Raw genomic sequence first — 17,944 nt, 5'->3', positions numbered from 1 at the left:
ATTAATGCGAATTGCCGCGGTGCTAGTAAATTCTTTGCGAGAGCTTTCCCGTCGCGTTACAAATTCGCAACGACATCACCGTAACCCTTGCAGCAATTTATTACGTCGCCAGGTAAGCTAAATTACAACGACGACGGTTCATTAATTATCGACAGCGCGGTCGTTCTCAAGGTCGACATAATTGATCGCGACTGTCTCGGGGAGTCTATTAAATTGCTTCGAGAAATGGAGAAGCTGCGCCGGCATATCGAAACGTCTTTTCCCGTTATTCAGCGAAATACGTCTGTCGTCTCTCTCTCTCTCTCTCTCTCTCTCTCTCTCTCTCTCTCTCTCTCTCTCTCTCTCTCTCTCTCTCTCTCTCTCTCTCTCTCTCTCTCTCTCTCTCTTTTTTTCTTTATCTCGTCCGATTAACGTCACTGTAATTGACTTAAGTCCGCGACGTCGAAACTCGGGAACGGCAAATAAAACGAGCCCTCTTGCGCGGGTGTGACTTTATTCCGGTCGCGTCCACCGGAGAACCGCGACAGGGACGCGAAGGGAGGACGAAAGGGAGGAAGGGGTGGCCCGGCACTCAATTTAAATACAAATTAAATGACAGCCCCGGCTGCCTCTCGGCTACCGCTTTGTCGAGATTTCTAGCATGGAAATTCGATTTACCCGAACTAATTGCCGCGCGGCGCGGCGCGGCATGGCTTGGCTCGTCGCGTGGCTACTTTTTATGTCACACAGCGCGGATACCGTTGCGTGGAAATGGCGCGGGGACTTCGAGGCCCTTTTTCCTATATGGGTCATTTCCTTTAAACTTTAACTGTATCACGTTTACGAACGTCTTATAGAGATATAAATAATGTAATTTGTTCAGCTTTATGAAAAGAAAATTATTTTTCAAAAGAATAAAGGGGAAAAGAGAGAGAGAGGAATACGTAACTAAATTATAAAGAAACGAAATATTTAACGAAACGGGAAATTTCAAAATGAAAACGTTCAAAACGGGAGTAACAAACGAAATTACTGTGGTCGGAGAATATCGAGTAACTTAAATGAATATTGGTTAAAATTTATTAACTCGAGTTATTGTATTTTCCTCTTCGAGCGTCCAGCACCGCGAGACAGTGCTTTAATAACGCTTTTTCATTATCCTTTCTGAAACTTGATTAGCTGATCCATATGTATGCACGGAGGAGAGCATCGAACTCGGCCGAGGGTCAAAGTAGATCAGACTCCGGCGACAAGGGTTGGGAAACTGCATTGCATTCATTAGTTGATACCGTTATTGTTGGGAAAGCGGACGACGCACGTCTGAGTACCGGATGTCTGGCCGTTCGCCAAACTGGTCGGCTCCGACGTCAGCTCGTCGAATTTCCAATGCAAACGCCACTCGCGTCGCCCCCTTCTCGAGATCTCGCGATCCGTCTTTCGTCCCGTCGCAATCACACGCGCTTTCTTCCTCTATCGCAAACTCCACCTTCCACCCCCTTTGCCCTCCTCGTTTCCTCGTTCTCCCTCGCTTCTCTCATTCCTTTCTTCTTTTTCTATTCGATACGCTCACCCTCGGGAAAGAAAATCGAGACATTCCCGACATTTTCGCTTTTCCCGAGTCGACCGCGGGCTCAATTTTGCCGGAAAATTCCTCTCCGTGGTCTTTTGTGGCGAGCATAGGCGAGATCGAGGAACGCGAATAAAACTACCGCGGGAGACCGAACTAGTTTGGTATGCCCCGAAAGATTCTATCGATTTCGCCGACCTCACGGGATGGTTTTTTTTCTGTTAGCACGTTTTCTTGTCAGACCTTTTCTTTCGAGCGTATACATGAGGAGAAATAAGTTCCGCGTTCTTTTCTTACTTTATTAGAAAATTTTGTACGGATTTATATTCCAACTTTAATTTTTACATTATAAAAAATTAGATTTATTCAGAATGCTTTGTGATAACGTGTATAATTAAAAATGCGTGGAATATCTTTAGTAAGGTGAATAAAGGAGAGTTGTGTTCTCAGAGCCAATATCTTTGATTCAACTTTTTCTCGATATCTTTCTCGAAATAATTAAGAAATTAAAGAAACTATAATACAATTACATATAAAGTAAAATGACTGTGTAAAATTTATTAAAAATGTACATATTACTTCGTCGAGAATTTACACGAGCTTGATAAAAGCTAACTATTGCCGATTGCAGCAATATTCTACGGTACATTAGTCTTTTTAGCCGGAAAGTCTCCTTACTTCGAAACCGTTATCTCTTCTTCCCGTTGAAACGGGAGATTACCGGGCAAATTTACCGTATATTACGGGGTTGCGTTAATCCCGCGGGAACGCGGGCGGAGGGGCCCGAGTTCTGCAGCTTTTACCTCGTCGCTTTGTAATCCCATTACAACACAACGAGTTGCGGTAGTTCCGGCTGGAAATAACTGGAACAAATGTTAGCTCATGATGCCGCGAGTAACCGGAAATGGCGCGGTACAACTACCGCCCGGATATATTGGGAAGATCTTTTGACGGCGCGGCGCATGAAGAGGTTTCTGTTACACTCTCGCAGCACTTGGTATCTTATCCGTCTTCTGTATATGCTGGTATTACATCTGAGAACATATTCAGAGTTTCCCAGAAACTCCTACTGTAATTTTGAGAATCTCGCAACAATCTTAAAGTAAAAACTCAACATTTTAACTTTACATTTAATTAGCAAATTCAGATATATTTAAGAAATTATCAACATTTTACTAGTCATCTTTTTTCTTGTCCATTTTTAATATAAAATAATCCGGCAATTAAAAGAGTAAAATTCAGAGTATTTTAGAGACACAGAATTAACAAAAGATTAAATCAAGAACAAGAATAATAACCAATTTTTATGTGCTTCGGAAATTTGATTCGGAATATGTTTTATTTTTAATCTAAGGGAGCTTTTTTGATCTCATGTTTTCCAAACTTTTTTCTTCGATGTCTGCTTCTTTCACTATTTTCCACGTGTCTCGTATAAACGACTTAATCGGATTTTTGTCTGCGAACCAACCAACGGCAGAAATTAGCCGAGAGACTTTGATGCGTCACGTTAGAGCGCCCAGGATCGATATCTCGCAGAAGTAATCTGTCCCTCGTAATAGGATTTCGTCGGGAGTTCTTGCTGCCCCGTTTTCCTCTAGGATTAGCTCGTTGGAGTTACATGTCTCGCGCATGGGTTGTCCTTGCGAATATGTTTAATAAGAGGACCGAATGTTACGGGTCAACAAGATGGGAAGACGGTATTCTGCAAAAGGTCCTGGGATGGCATCGGCCAAGAACAAAGCTTCCAATGCTTTCGAATGCTAACAAGATACAGTGAATATAACGAATATAGATATGGAAAGGAGAGATGTAGAAAAGCAAATTTTGAATACGTAATGTCTATACATATAAGTTTCGACAAGGCAACGGAGAAGAATGAAAACGGAAAAAAGGAGAAACATTTTCTTCTTAAAAATTGTATACATATATGGGAAAGCCGAGAGTGTCTAAATCATATTGCTTGTATCAAGAAATAAATCAGTTCGATTTTATGATAAGAAAATATCTTAAAATATAATTAAACTAGCTTTCGGACACACTTTTTTGTTAGGCAATTTTATAACTAATTGCCAAACGTATGAAAAAAGAATTGAGCAGTCAAGGCGAATACGCTTTTTCGCACTTTTGCGAAGGGACCGAGTGGCGCGACGGCGTAATTTAGGAGCGTTTATTAACCCGCGCAGAGCCGTAAACATAAAAGGGGGCGACAAGTTACTATGGACGGTTGAAAGGGCTGAGAGTGGAAGGTTGGAAGGAAGGTTCGGGTTGCCCGAACACATATTTCGCCCACAAAGCCCGGGTGTATGCCACCCCTCCGTGGTCTTTTCGTCGAAACACACACTCGCGGATTTAACTCCGACGCTTTGGAGAACCCTTCCGCTTTGGAGAACCCCTCCGCTTCTACATGTGTTACGCGAATAATATCGCTGGGAGGGCAAGCACGATTCTCTCTCGAAAGAGGAAGAATCTACCTCGACAAAGCGGCGGAATTGTGCGCGCCGTTTGAAAGTGCAATTCGCATTTCGAGATGTTGGAGTGTCATGATGATTGAGCGAATAGATATTCGTTCACTTATATTAGTTAAATTTGCAAACAGTGATAGAATGTATATTAAATTACATTAAATATAATTTTAAGTTGCTTTTCGTTTGACATACATCACGTATTTTCCCAGATTTAAAAAATAAAGACACGTACTAAATAAATAATTTATAAAATAGTTATAAATGAGGTATATTATATTTCATATTGATTAGAAAAGGCATTGAAAATTGCTATAAAATTATTATAAAATTTCAGTTAAAGCAAAAGTTGAGTTTTTTTCTATAATTGTAGCTATAAAGATAAAAAATTGATATAAACTTTCATCTAAACGTCATTCAGGCACGGAACGTTCGTTCCGAGTTCATTGAAAATTGTCGCAAATTAATTATATATAGTATACATATTCTCTATTATCATCAGTGCTAATATACTTTCGACAAAGAGCTATGACTCTCGTTCCGGTTCTTTTACGGCGAAGCAAAATAAAAAATAGTCAGGGCTCCGGCTGGGAGATAGGGCGATTTAACGGATCTCGCGCAGCCTCGGGCTGAAAAGAGCGAGACAAAAGCGGGCCCGGTCGTTTAGAAAAGCCAGGCGGCGGCAGGTGAAGCAGGGGGTGGGGGTTTAAAGTGCATCCAAGTTAAAGCGAGTTCGCGCAGACACGGGGGTGGGTTTTTTTGCCACTTAAGCCGCTCGACGGAGCCGGGAGAACGGCGAATACACGGCGAATAAACGGAAAATGTTTCGGAAAACTGACTCCGACTTTCCGTCGAGGTCTCACTTCGGGGGCTTCTATTTTCGATCGCGGCTCTTCGATAAATGCGACGGCGCGAGGTGTTTTAATTGAGTTTCATCGCGGCTCGGAGTAAAATTTGTCCCGCGAGCGATTAGATCGCGAACGTATGGACACATATTCGGCGCGAGATGGAGTTTCTCATCCCCGTTATACGTCCCGGCCTCGTTCCAGCAATATGGAATCGATCAGGATGATTCGCGATAGTCAAATGACACATATATGCATATTTCTACAATAAAACAGCTGCGCTGAAAAGATTGCTCGATATTTTTAACACGATGTTTTGGATGAAAAATGTTGAAAATCTTTTAACAAGGAAGGGTGAACAGATGCAATTAAAGATTTTTTTTATTATTTTTTCCTAGGTGTAAACATCTTTTTTTATTTTTTGATTACCTATTCATCAAGTAATTGAGAACAATGAATTTTTTTCTAAATAAAATTTACTTCAAATGAAATGAATTAACACTAAAAATTTAATCATCTCTCTGACTATTTAAAAATTATTACTCATTTAATGAAACCAATGTTCCTCTAGAGATAATTTTAATTTTTTTAATATACTCAAAGATGTGATTAAAAACAAGTTTACTTTCTAAATAACTTTTAAGAAAAGTTTGGTTTAGTTTTTATACCTATTTTAATCTAAAATAAAAGCACGAGAATATTCTATTATTTTTCATCAATTAAGTAAACTTAATTCCATCTACAATATATTGTTATGCATTTATCGTGTTTGCAACAAAGTATATATATTCTGATTTAATTATCTTATCCAAACGTATTTCGTTGATTATTGATTGGATAAATTATATATATTATACGCACTGCTTGAGATTGCAAATTACGTAAATCGAGATTCGATGCAAAAGTTCATTAACTTGCATATGCGCATGATTGATTATTCATTTCCAAACGATCGTTCGTAATTCCGGTCCGAAATGGCGATAATGCGCTGCAGAAAAGTACGAGAGCACCGTCCGATCGGAAGAAAGGAGAGCTCAAAGAGGAAATAGCTGCACAACGGAGGGAAAATCCTTTCCTATGGACGTCCCCTCGAGAGGCGAAGGAATTACTTCTCGCGCGTCGACATTGTCGGGGATCTCTCATTGTCCTCAGGACAGTCTTTTCTTTTCGGAATCCCTTATTGCTATCGATATGAAGTAATTGACACTTTCTTCGTGAGATTTTTCGTTCCGGGAGAACAACGAAATTTCGCGAACGTGATCGGAGGACGAGGTTCCTATTCGCGCGATATCTATACCCTCGGGTTCGCTTTTTCGGCTGTCTAGAAATATCTTATCTTCCTCTCGGACTCCAAACGTCTTTCTGATATCATCCTGACCTCTTCGACGGTTGCGGCAATTGACGTTTTCATCTGGAGGAGCTCTGTCGCGTAGCAACCGGCTAAACTTGGCCGTACCATCAATGAGATTGCGCCACTTCGGCCACGAACTCGTGAAAAATTCTATTATCCTTTAAACGAAAAAAAGTCACGTATCCGGTGACACGGCTATGTCTGATAACGTTATCCAAGCGGAGATAAGTTATTAAATATATATATATCCTTTATGGCCATTTCCTTCAAAGAGAGAGAGAGTTAGAGAGGATCAAGGATTTTCTTGAGAATGCGAAGAGCATCAATTTTCAATTTTCATTAGAAAATTGTAATCAAGTAACAGGAATATTCGCGATAATTCACGCATGAACGCACACGAAAAATCTGACGAAATGCTGATTACAGAAAACGATAAAAATAATAGATTTTAATTCTTTATTCAACCATAGTCGCTACAATATTTCAAATTTTTCTGTCTCTCCATTTTTGCATATTTTACATATTTCGATGAAAATTCCCGAGCATAGCTCGGTACAGCTCGGTCATAAAAACCAAATGCGACATATCTCCCGCGCCGCTGTATATTTTAGGGACAATTTTCGCGAAAATAGGGTCGCTTCTTCAGAAAGGACGGTACACACACACACACACACACAGCAGATATTTCTACATTTTCATGAAATAAGGTCGGGGGCCCTCTCGTATCTCTCTCGCATCTCACGTTTTGCATCTTTCATACCCTTAAATCGAGCACGGTCGAACGTGCTCCGGAGAGCGGGATTAATTATCCAGTTGCGAGATGCTGCCTGTGGGGATACCGTCAACCACCTCCTCTCTCTCTCCCCCTGTTCTTTATTCGCAGGTCGCTAAATCCATAGGAATAGATGCAAGAGCCGAGAGCGGACTCGGTTCTCTCTCAAAGTCGGCACGCGAACTTCCGTAAAATAGGTACGACAAAACTTGACTCGATTCAGCGCTCGACTCGAGTTCAATCCAATTATCTGTCGAGAACGACCATCATAATAACGTCGATCCTTCTGAATTAACATGCGTTTTACATTAATAGATGATTTCATATGATTATTCGATTCCGGTTAATATATTATTTGTATCTCTGAGATATATTTGTAAGTATATAGATACAATTGATTTAAAAAAATTCTCTTTATAATCCATATATTTTTTAGAAGAAATTTTAAATCTACTAATTCACTAATCACTAATTTTAATGTTTGATCAAAAATATGGATTTATATTCATGATTCATGATTCATGATTCATGATTATTCATGAATTGCGATAAATTCATAGGTAATACTTATTTTAAGCTCAAGTTTTGATTACTTTAAACTTTCCATTAACAATTCATGTTTAATGTTTATAAATTATAATATGATTTATAATTTATAATTATACTTGTAATTCTAAATTATATAATTTACAATATATTATATTATATACAATATATTATATACTATATTATATACTATATTATATATATTATATATTATATACTCTCTATATTATAAACATTATATTACATTATAATTATAAATCTATAAATTACTATTTTATCTTAGGGGTAACTTATGATTATATATTGCATTTTATGCAAAAATACATATATATTTTACGAAATAGTAACTGTTTCTCACGTTTTCCTCAAGTTTCTCTCGGGAGAATTGTGGCAAATTCGCTTGGCATGGCTAAGCCGTTTAGAAAAAGACGAGTATATATTTTTTAATTATTCGCGAAAGAACGGGTCGCTTTCACTGCACAAGTGCAATTAGATGGGTGGTTAACGCGCCTTTGAAAAGTTCATTGCGCTATACCGTATACTGCCGACGGCGTTTCTTTTGCTTTTGCGCTACATCAAGCGAGTAATAAAACTGGCAATCAATTTAGCCCTTGCGCGATCTATTTTCTAAGAGAGTAATATTTTTCGGAGCTTGAAGAAAGCCTTGAGAAGAGAAGAAATTTTTAATTAGTTTGAACTATGGAACTATAGAATATGGCTGATAATTATATCAATTTCCTTTGATCATTTCTTCCTTAGCGTAAATTCGATTAAACGCTTTCTCCACTTATCTATCTTTATCATCAATCTGCTTCCTTTGAGATCGAGTTTACTTGAGAAAATAGATTTAGATTGACGGGATTGATCTAATTGTCTCTGAACCTTATAAAATATAATTCTCCACGAAAATCTAAATTCTCCACAATTTGATCAAATAAATTGAAGCTCATTGATTTTTAACTAATATTTTTATTATGTTAAGAAACTATTATAAAATATTTGGCTATATGTATATGTATATGCAATAAAAGTAATTAAAAATTTGTTACTCCGGGTTAAAAAAACTGCTGAAGTTTGGTTGAAAGAAGGAAAGAACCCATTTGATGAAAACTCCAGATATCTTTCCCGAATGAGAAGAAACTGGGATACCAAAGAGATAAACTAAGCATTGCCGCGCTGTCCTTTTTTCTCCTCGCGTAAAAGCCTGTCGAGTTTCCTCGTTTTGCATTTTTTAATTAGTTACCTAGAACGCGACTCGTTTTCTCGTCGACGCGAACGTCGGAATTAGCCGGTAACGCGACTTTAAAAAGTTTACGTCCGCGAGAGCAAGTGGAAACGGCGGAAGCGTTTCTCTTTACGGTTCGCGGGTGTGTACGCTTGCTTTTGTTACGCTCGCATAATCAAGGGTAGTGCAGGGACGCCCGCGCCGCCGCGCCGCGCCACTTCTCTTGGAGAGACGCTATTGTAGGAATGCCGAGTACCACCGCATCGATGTTCCCTTATCCCTTATCTCGTTGCATACTACGAACGCGAACAATGTCTCGACGATCGATTTCGTACGGTATTCTGTTTACAGGTGGAGCATCTGTATAATGGATAGACCATCAAAATATATCTCACGCGATTATAATTTCCTTAAGCTTATACTTAAATTGGAATATTTATAAATTATTTATTCAATCAATTTAGAAATAATGTTTTAAAACATTGTTATACGTTTGCAAATATATATTTTCATATATGTCAACGATCGGAAAATATTTCAATGGAAATATTCTTACTCTCACAGTTCAAACGTTTTTATGTTCAATGAACAAAGACTTGGGAGGGCTGACAAGATCAACTGTACTTTACCCGTCGTCGTCACACCAGCTATCTCGCAAATGAAGTTTAATGGAAAATAGGATTTTCTCCAATAACTCTCGTGTCTCGTAAATGAAATTGAGGCGTAGGATGACTCATTGAGATTCATCGTGCTTGAAGATCGATCTATATTTGCATACACACGAATGACAGGAGTTCTCTCTCGTCGGATGTATTTTGTACGCGTAGAGTGGGCCAAATGTGTGGGCTTCGCCACGCCAAAGTCAGAGCTTATGGCGGCCCCTTACGCGCGACCAAAAGCTGCCTATTATTCTTCCTTGTATAATAACCTCGTAAAGTGGGGAAACTGCGAAAAGCCGCTAAAATTAAGGCCTGACGAATAACAACGGTGGCACTCCGCGCGGCAAATCAAGGGGTGCAGCCTCCGTCGTATCGAATTTACCTCTCGCGGAGGAGAAACAGAGAGAAAGAGAGAAAACAGGTTGATTTCACTACTAGTTGCCATTTACTTTGCGTCCCGCTTTGTCATACTGTCCCGTTGAAATTACACCGCTTAAAAACATCACTAAGCTGCGCTCTTTGTCACGCGGAAGCTATATCTTTTTCACCCATGCGATATGAAAAATAAAAAGAAGAGAGGGTTACAGTAAAATTTTAATGGAAGCCGAAGAAATATTTATTGATCGATAGTTAGCTTCACTATCAAAATGCTTTTTATATCGTTTTCATATCGTGATACAAATCGCTGTATTCTTCCAATTATTCATGTGCTTCACGTCGATTTCAAACAGCGGCAGGAATAAGCAGTTTACTTGGGTTCTATTCAGCTGCATAATTTAACAATGACCTGCTTGCTTATTTTCTAAATTAATGAAGGCACAAAAGCCGCGAATACGGCGGGCAATGGCCGGCACGACGCAAAACGCGAAGTTTTACAATTAAAAGTTTCTCGGCTGCAAAGCGTGCACTATATTACGCCCGAATAATTTATGCGCAGAAATCCGGTTCGATCCCCGCGGATATGCGCGGGCCTCAAGTTTACGAGGTGGAAAAAGCCATGAATATTTTACGCCCGTATACGGTAAAATGGCGCTACCGTATATTCAAATGAATTGACCGTTCCTTTGAGATTATTCGTGGACGATTGGCTCCACCGCTATTGTTTTGTGTTTCTATCCATCGCGGTATCCAATGTTTGCTGCAGAAATCCAACCGAGACTATTTCCCTTTCGGCTAAATTTATATTTCTGTCTCATTTTATTATTTATAATTAACTGCTGTTTTGCTGCTATTATATATGGCACAACAATGTTTCTTGATTAGAAATTAACAATGCAGGTGTAAATTACGAAGTTTCTGGTCCAGGAACGTAACAGTCGCGAGCGTATTCGAGTGCAGTGATATATTGAAACCTAATAAAAAAGATTTAGAATAAAAGGTTGGGATCGTTCCTTTCCGCAAATGTGATTTGTCGCGTTAGCCAATCCGAACCCACGAGGATCCGTCTTGATGATGCCCTATTTCCACGGATATATCGACGGGTCCGTATAAGCACGGATATGCTTTTACGCGCACAGCGGAGCTCGGCTGCGCGTGTAATCGGCAGAAAAATTGCGTATTTCGCTATCGGAGCAACCGTGATATGTAAATATGCAAACGGGATTACAGCCTCCGTGCGCGCGTGGTTGTTTTATGAAGTGGAAAAACCTATGAATGCCTTATCGTGAGAAATACCGCTGCTCCAGTTCGAACGAATCTAGGCGAGCGCGAAGTTGAAAGACTTTCATCTAAGAAATAGATGCGTATATGCGACTCACGTTTAAGCTCTCTTCCTTCGTATTATATTTTAATATTAGATTTTTTAATCAATCCTTATAAAGCCTTATTACCTTTACAAAGAATTTTTTCGTGTCATTTATATTATATATGTAACCTATTTATAATTATATAAATTATTTATTAATATTACATTACATGATACATTTAATTTAATCTTCTTTATATTTTCTACTTATAATCTATTTATAAGTTATGGGAACACTTTACTATATATATTTGATTAATTTTACACTGTCATAATTATTCAATTTAATTATTATCATATTCTTAAGTTTTGACACGCTGGCGTATTTAAATTTGTATAATCTCTCATCTTAATTTTTATCTCTTCTTATATTTTTGTTAATTTAATTCATAATTACGAGAGAATTGCGCGGCAGTTAGATGTATCTCACAGGGTTCATCCACTGTTTCGCCGGAAATAAAGATCCCGAGTTTATTGAGCTCCGTACTAGAAGCGACGCGGTTCGTAGCTTCGAAAGCTTTATGTCGATCCTGAGAACCCCCATTCGCGTTTCGATTGGGCAGAACATTGCTGTGCGCACAAATGGGAAACCGCGTAGACAAATTCACAAATTCTAACTCTGATATTTCCCGAAAAGAAAGTCGACTTTGAAGAATCTACTAATTCATGGATTGTCTCTCTGTCGACAAAAAAGATTCGAAAGATTTTTTACTTTCGGTTATTGTATAAATTGCATTGATAGATATTACTGGCAAATGATTAATATTATAATTGGAATTCTTAGATACAATACATTCTCTTTCTCTCTTTATAATGTATAGAATAGATCAGATAAAAATTAATGAATATTCGCAATTTTGGGCAAAAGCCATAAGCGGCAATATTGTTGGATGCGTTATACAATTTCTTCCTCTTCTTTTTGTCCATCTGTCTATCACTGTCTATCTCTGTAAAAGGAAAATCCCTTCGGAGCACACGCCGGTTTGGGCTGTATTTTGCCCACGAGGTAAAGGTCTCGCCTTCTTTCTCTCTCCTGACAGACAGTTATACCGCATTTAAATTGTTCGTAGCACAAAGTTTGTAAATCAAATCAATTTGAAAATCTGGACTCTCAGTGGCGGTTCTTGCATTCGAATAAACTCGCTGTCCGATATGATTACCCGTTTATAAGAATATCTTTTCCTGAATGACACCTTTTATCAAAAGATTAAATTACAACGTATATATTTCGAGAACAGCTCTTGGATAATTTCTGCGAATAGACATATCCGCCGTAATAACAATTATATAAATATCTAAAAATCATCGATTTTGAATTCGAAGAATCTATCGTACGGGATAAAGTGCGAGATATATGGATGCTCTACATATTTCTGCCTACACATAAAAATCTGTTCAACAAGATTCTCCTTTTCGTGATAAATTACTGTAAATAATCCTATTAAGAGACGAAATATTCGACGCGAACGCAGGCCAATTTTCGTCGACCCTGCAATTTCATTGATTGCACAACCGCCGCGCCGTATTATTTACGCTTGGACGTTTGTATGCGATTACTATGCGGTTTGTTACTCTCGCCAGCCAGCATCTTGAAATATAGTTGATCGCTTTCATAAAATGGTGCGAATGCTTCCGCTTTTATTTATCGAGACAGATGTTTCGATGCATACTGTTATAGAGCAATTGCTTACATCTGAAAGAGCACTTACCTCGATAAAGAAGAGCTGATATTAAAGACAGGTGCAAATTGTGTGCAAGATGTTTGATGATATTTCTTATTGGAAAGACTAAAACAATTTCTTTTCTTAGGGAATTTTACTGTTTGATTTCTAATATATATCAAATGTAACTAAATGAGAATAATAAAACATTAAATAATTTTATGTACCTTCCCGCAGTTTTAAAATATCTTGATAGGTATGTCATATATTGATATCGATTTAAAATTTACTTAAAGCAACAATATCTGAAATTATAGTTAAAACAGCATCATCATTATCTATACTCTCTTTGGCAGTAGGTACATATACTACTTCGTTGTCTATTTTTACCTCTAAAACATAATTAAAGTTAATCAAAGCATTAACTGAAATATTGAAATTGATTTCAACAATAGTGTTTTTATTTTCAAATATCCGCATTCAATTGTGATATCGGAATTTTCTGCAAGACATATCACGCATATGTTTCTTTTATATCTGACGAGACTTCATGGATCGGAGAAGGCACCCCGGAGGAACGAACAGCCTGTTCGCGTTGCTCGTCGATAAATTCACATTCACCAAGCTTTATGGCGGTAGCGACGGAATTCAGTTGCGATTTTACGTATAGAGAACGCTCGACGTGCATGTACGAGGATGGAAAGAAATATCCCGGCAAACGTCGCGTGTCGCGGACCGGAGAAACGAATGAAAGCGCGTAGCTCGGATGGGAAAGCCGTATTCAATAGAAATCCTATGGCGAATCGTCGTCGCAAAACGCGCGCGCGATGTAGAACCGCTCGTTTGTCCGCGTTCATTGCTGCAACCGCGGTGTCCGCCGTTAGCTTTTTCTTTTCATTTTTCCGCCTTCGCACAGCGCGCGATATATCTGATTCGCGATATCTGCGCAGCGCCCGATATTACGAGCGAAATCACCGGATACTTCTTTTTTTATAGAGAGCGTGCAACGACGGAAAGCATTTAATCCCGATAATCCTCACGCGAGATGCGCTCGTACCAAAGAAAAAGAAAACATACATAATCTCTAGAAGGACATTTTCAAAGAATATTTTTATGCAAATATCGTTCTTCTTTCGCGAAGTCTTCGAGACGTGGGAAAGATTATATTTTCAATTTATTTAATAAAAATATTAGGGTGACGCGTGGCTCATTATGAAAGTGATCGACGATCGACTGGTAGTCGATCACTGGATCCCAAGTGATAAAATCTTTCTTTTTATATTTCAAAGACCAACAGTTTTTCAAAACAAGATGTACGTAATTTTTAATTTTTTAAATCAATTAAAGTTAATTTTTAAGGATTCGATCTCGTTCAGGAGAGAAATTAGATCAACGTGTTAGTTAAAAGATACGTCGAGCGCAAAATAGTGGTGTCTTGCATCTAATATTATTGGACATCGTAGGTCGTATCCCATTTTAATTTTAACTTTCTTGGAAAAGACTAACTTGGAAAAAATCTACGTACATAGACGCGCATAGAAAAACGCGGTCTTCCTCGCTGGTTGAAATTGCGTTTGCGAGCGGATCCGCAAGAGAACTCACGGCGGGACATAGTGGGAGGGAAGGGAGGATCAATTCCGTTCCTATCATTCTGCAGCGGTATCTATTGAACGTGGAGGAGGAAAATCTCGTTGGCGCACAAGAAGCCCGAAGAACGAAGTCTCTCCTTTCGGTTAACCTTCGCGTATATACCGGGCGAATCAGACCGGAAGTAAGGGAGATATAAAGTCGAAACGGGCATGGTCGTCGCGCGGTTGTCCCGCGCGCTGAACACCGACCAAGACTTCGTAACTGCCAATTCGCGGCTGCACCGACCTCTCATCAGTGTCTACGAACTATTTAAAAAGATTTCGATCACAGAATCCGTATTTCGCCGACACTGTCGAGTGCAATGAGATTAAAGCGCGCGCGAATAAATTTGCCGTGCGGAAAAATTGGACTCCTAAACTCGGTACTTACCGAGTACACGCACGTTCTTCCGATTTTTCGACTGGTTAATTTTTCTCAGTGGTCCACGCTTCGCGGTCGTTATAGTAATCGCTGAAAAACTCTGAGTAATTGGCCCAATTTCGTGCAGTTCGCGTCCGAAGCGAGGAAAGCAGCCAGCAAATTGCTTCCGCCCGCAAGAGAGAGAGAGAGAGAGAGAGAGAGAGACGACTTGCTGCGAGTTACGATAAAAATTTCCCCGTCCAGGACGATAAAATAGGTCGCGAGATCCTCCTATTTCGAGCCGCGAAAGCTGGCACATCTCCGCGGATATTCTCCGCGCGGATCTTTACGCGCTCGTCGACGAGGTGCTTTTACGTCGAGGCGCTCGTGAAACTCACGTTACCAGTCGTAACTTTGTCAATGTTACGGCCCGCAAATAGAAGCTTGTATACGGGATATCAAAGAGGGAGAGGGTGAGTTTGAACGCCCGCGCCGAGTCAAATTTAATTGCCACAAATTTCCACGGAAAGTCGCGATCGATAGTTCGCGTGGCTCTATGATCAGGAATTTCGAGGTGGACATGGCAGATACCAGTTTCCCGGGCGTTTGAGAGTTTTCACGACAGTTACCGCGGCCCGTCAACCCCTTTCGATCGTCTTCTCCTCAATGAAATTTCAGGGGCGTGCGCTACGCTATATCGGTTTTCCACATCGCCTCGCGCCGGATAGAGGCGGTTCATAAATTTTCACCCGGATGGCACTGCGTTTCCGTTAGCGTCGCACGCGGAATAGCTTTCACGTAACGCCCTGTCAACGCGGCCGTTGAAATATTAAAATACTCGTCGATCGAACGCCGAAGTCAATTCTTCTTATTCCGTCGAAGGGAACATACAAGGAATATATTCAAGTCACGGTAAAATTCATCGTGTCGTCATTTGAATTCTACCATGTCAACGTCAAAGATAACGGCTGTTCCTCTCCGAGAGAATGGGATAATAGGAATAATAGATTGTGATGTGAAAGCATAAGTATATATTTTAATAAAATTTGCACATTAGCATGTAGCTTGCATACATAAATCGGGAATAATATAATATTTTTAAAATACATTTTATGTAATATAAAAAAATATATTCTTTTATATTTTATTATATTTAATATTAAAAATATTGTATTTTATATAATTTGCAATCTATTAATGTAAAACTACATCTCATGCAAACATTATATGAAGATTATAAAGTGCATTGTATATAATATTCGGTCTTTTCTTTACTAACATGATATCTTTGGCGAATAAAGGTAATTCTTTTACAGCGAAAAATTCGTAGAAGAAAAATCGCTATCATAATTTTCAATATAAAATCTCTTGATATTTGTATCTTCGTACGACGTGATCGTTCATAATCACGATGTCACGTCGAGATGCATTTTCACGACATTTATCGCGGAAGTGCATCGCTCGGAGCTGCCACCTTTATTGCGAAATCAAGCGAGGCTCTTTCTTTGGACGTTAGGAGGTTGCTAAAGATTGATGGCCGGCGATACGAAAGGAAAAAAACATTGCGCAGGAAGTGCTCATTGACAAATTGATACAAATGGGGCCGCGCGGCGACGATCGCATTTCTCGTGCTTTCTGTGTCTTCCCACGTGCCTCGATTTGCGGAAACGCCTACTTCTTATATTTATTCGACGACCGACGACGATTGTGAGTGCATCTCCTATTGAGTGTTTCAAAAGTATATTATAGCCTCTATTGGCTCTATTTTATTATTCGCACATCAGTTCTTTGAAAATGATTTAATATTAGAAATTATGCGCTTTTTTATAAATAAATTTGTGCCACTGAATTTACTTCGAATGCATCTTATTGTAGCGCAGAAATCAAAATTCTTAGAGACTTTAGAAAATTACCTAAATATACTTATTTAAAATTAAATAAAAGAATTTTTATTAAAAAATTGTTCCAAAATTCGACAAATCTTGTAATTGAGAAGGAAAACGATCTTAAAACGCTCTGTACGAAGTGACTGATAGCCTTGATCGAATTATGCGATTTATACTTTTATTTGTTCGGTCGATCTGCGTGTCAGAATGAAATGGTCGGACGCATATTGCCGTGCCGCGGAGACACGATAACTTTTGACATGTCGTAGTAAAACCGCTAACATTCCTAAAAGAACATGTTCGTCGGGGAGTTGCTCGCGGGACCGCGAGTTTTCTTTTCTCGATCGAGACGTCATGACGCGCCGCGTCGCGTCACGAGTGGTAACGAGTTTTCGCCCGCTTTTACAAAATTGTTCTGCGGGCAAAGTTTCGCGCCCGACAATAACGGCGTACCGAGACTCGCCCGCGCGAACTTTCAGACTTCCCACCAAGTGAGCAATAGCGCGCGGACAACTATTGATACCGTTTCGTGAAACTTACAGCGCGGATGAATCGCGGTGATAAAGCGCGGTTCCGCGAATTTTTTTCGATTAAACTTTTGTACTGTGGAGAATCAAGTGCAATTGTCTTGAACAGAGAAACGAGAGAGATGATGTTTGAAAGAGAATTATTTGTTCTGATATAAAATGCATGTCATACACATAAGTATTATATTATCTTAAAAAAACTGTAATATTTTTTTAGAAATAAGACGGTCGACATCCATCGACTTCCTTCGAAAGAAACAATTTCTTGTAAAATTGTAAAATTTTTTTTATCACGACAAATCAAGAGCTGTTCTTTATATTTTCTTTTACTTTATATTAATATTCATAATTTTTGTCGAAGGATACGATCAACCTCCATCAACTTCCTTCAAGGCAAATAATTCTCTGCAATTTTTTAAAACTTTCATTCTTTACTTTTTATTTTTTATCGTAAAATCATACAAAAAAGAAAACGTGCAATCTTTATTTTACTTTATAATTATAACTTCCGTCGCAAATGATATAACTGATTTCCATTAACTTTCTCCAAGTTTGTGCTGTTAACTTTTAAACATTTCTTGCTTCATCTAGTTAAATTTTACAGAATAACGCACCGATGCTTTTGCATCGTAATTTTGGTGAGTGGTTGGAGTTCGACAAATTTCGGAATGAGGAGAATCGCACGATGTATACATATACACATACAATATATATATATATATATATATATA

This window comes from Temnothorax nylanderi, unplaced genomic scaffold (assembly GCF_030848795.1).
Source record: "Temnothorax nylanderi isolate EJ_2023f unplaced genomic scaffold, tnyl_v1.0 TNYL_tig0152_pilon, whole genome shotgun sequence".
Classification (NCBI taxonomy): domain Eukaryota; kingdom Metazoa; phylum Arthropoda; class Insecta; order Hymenoptera; family Formicidae; genus Temnothorax; species Temnothorax nylanderi.
Note: the sequence above shows the minus strand (reverse complement) of the source record.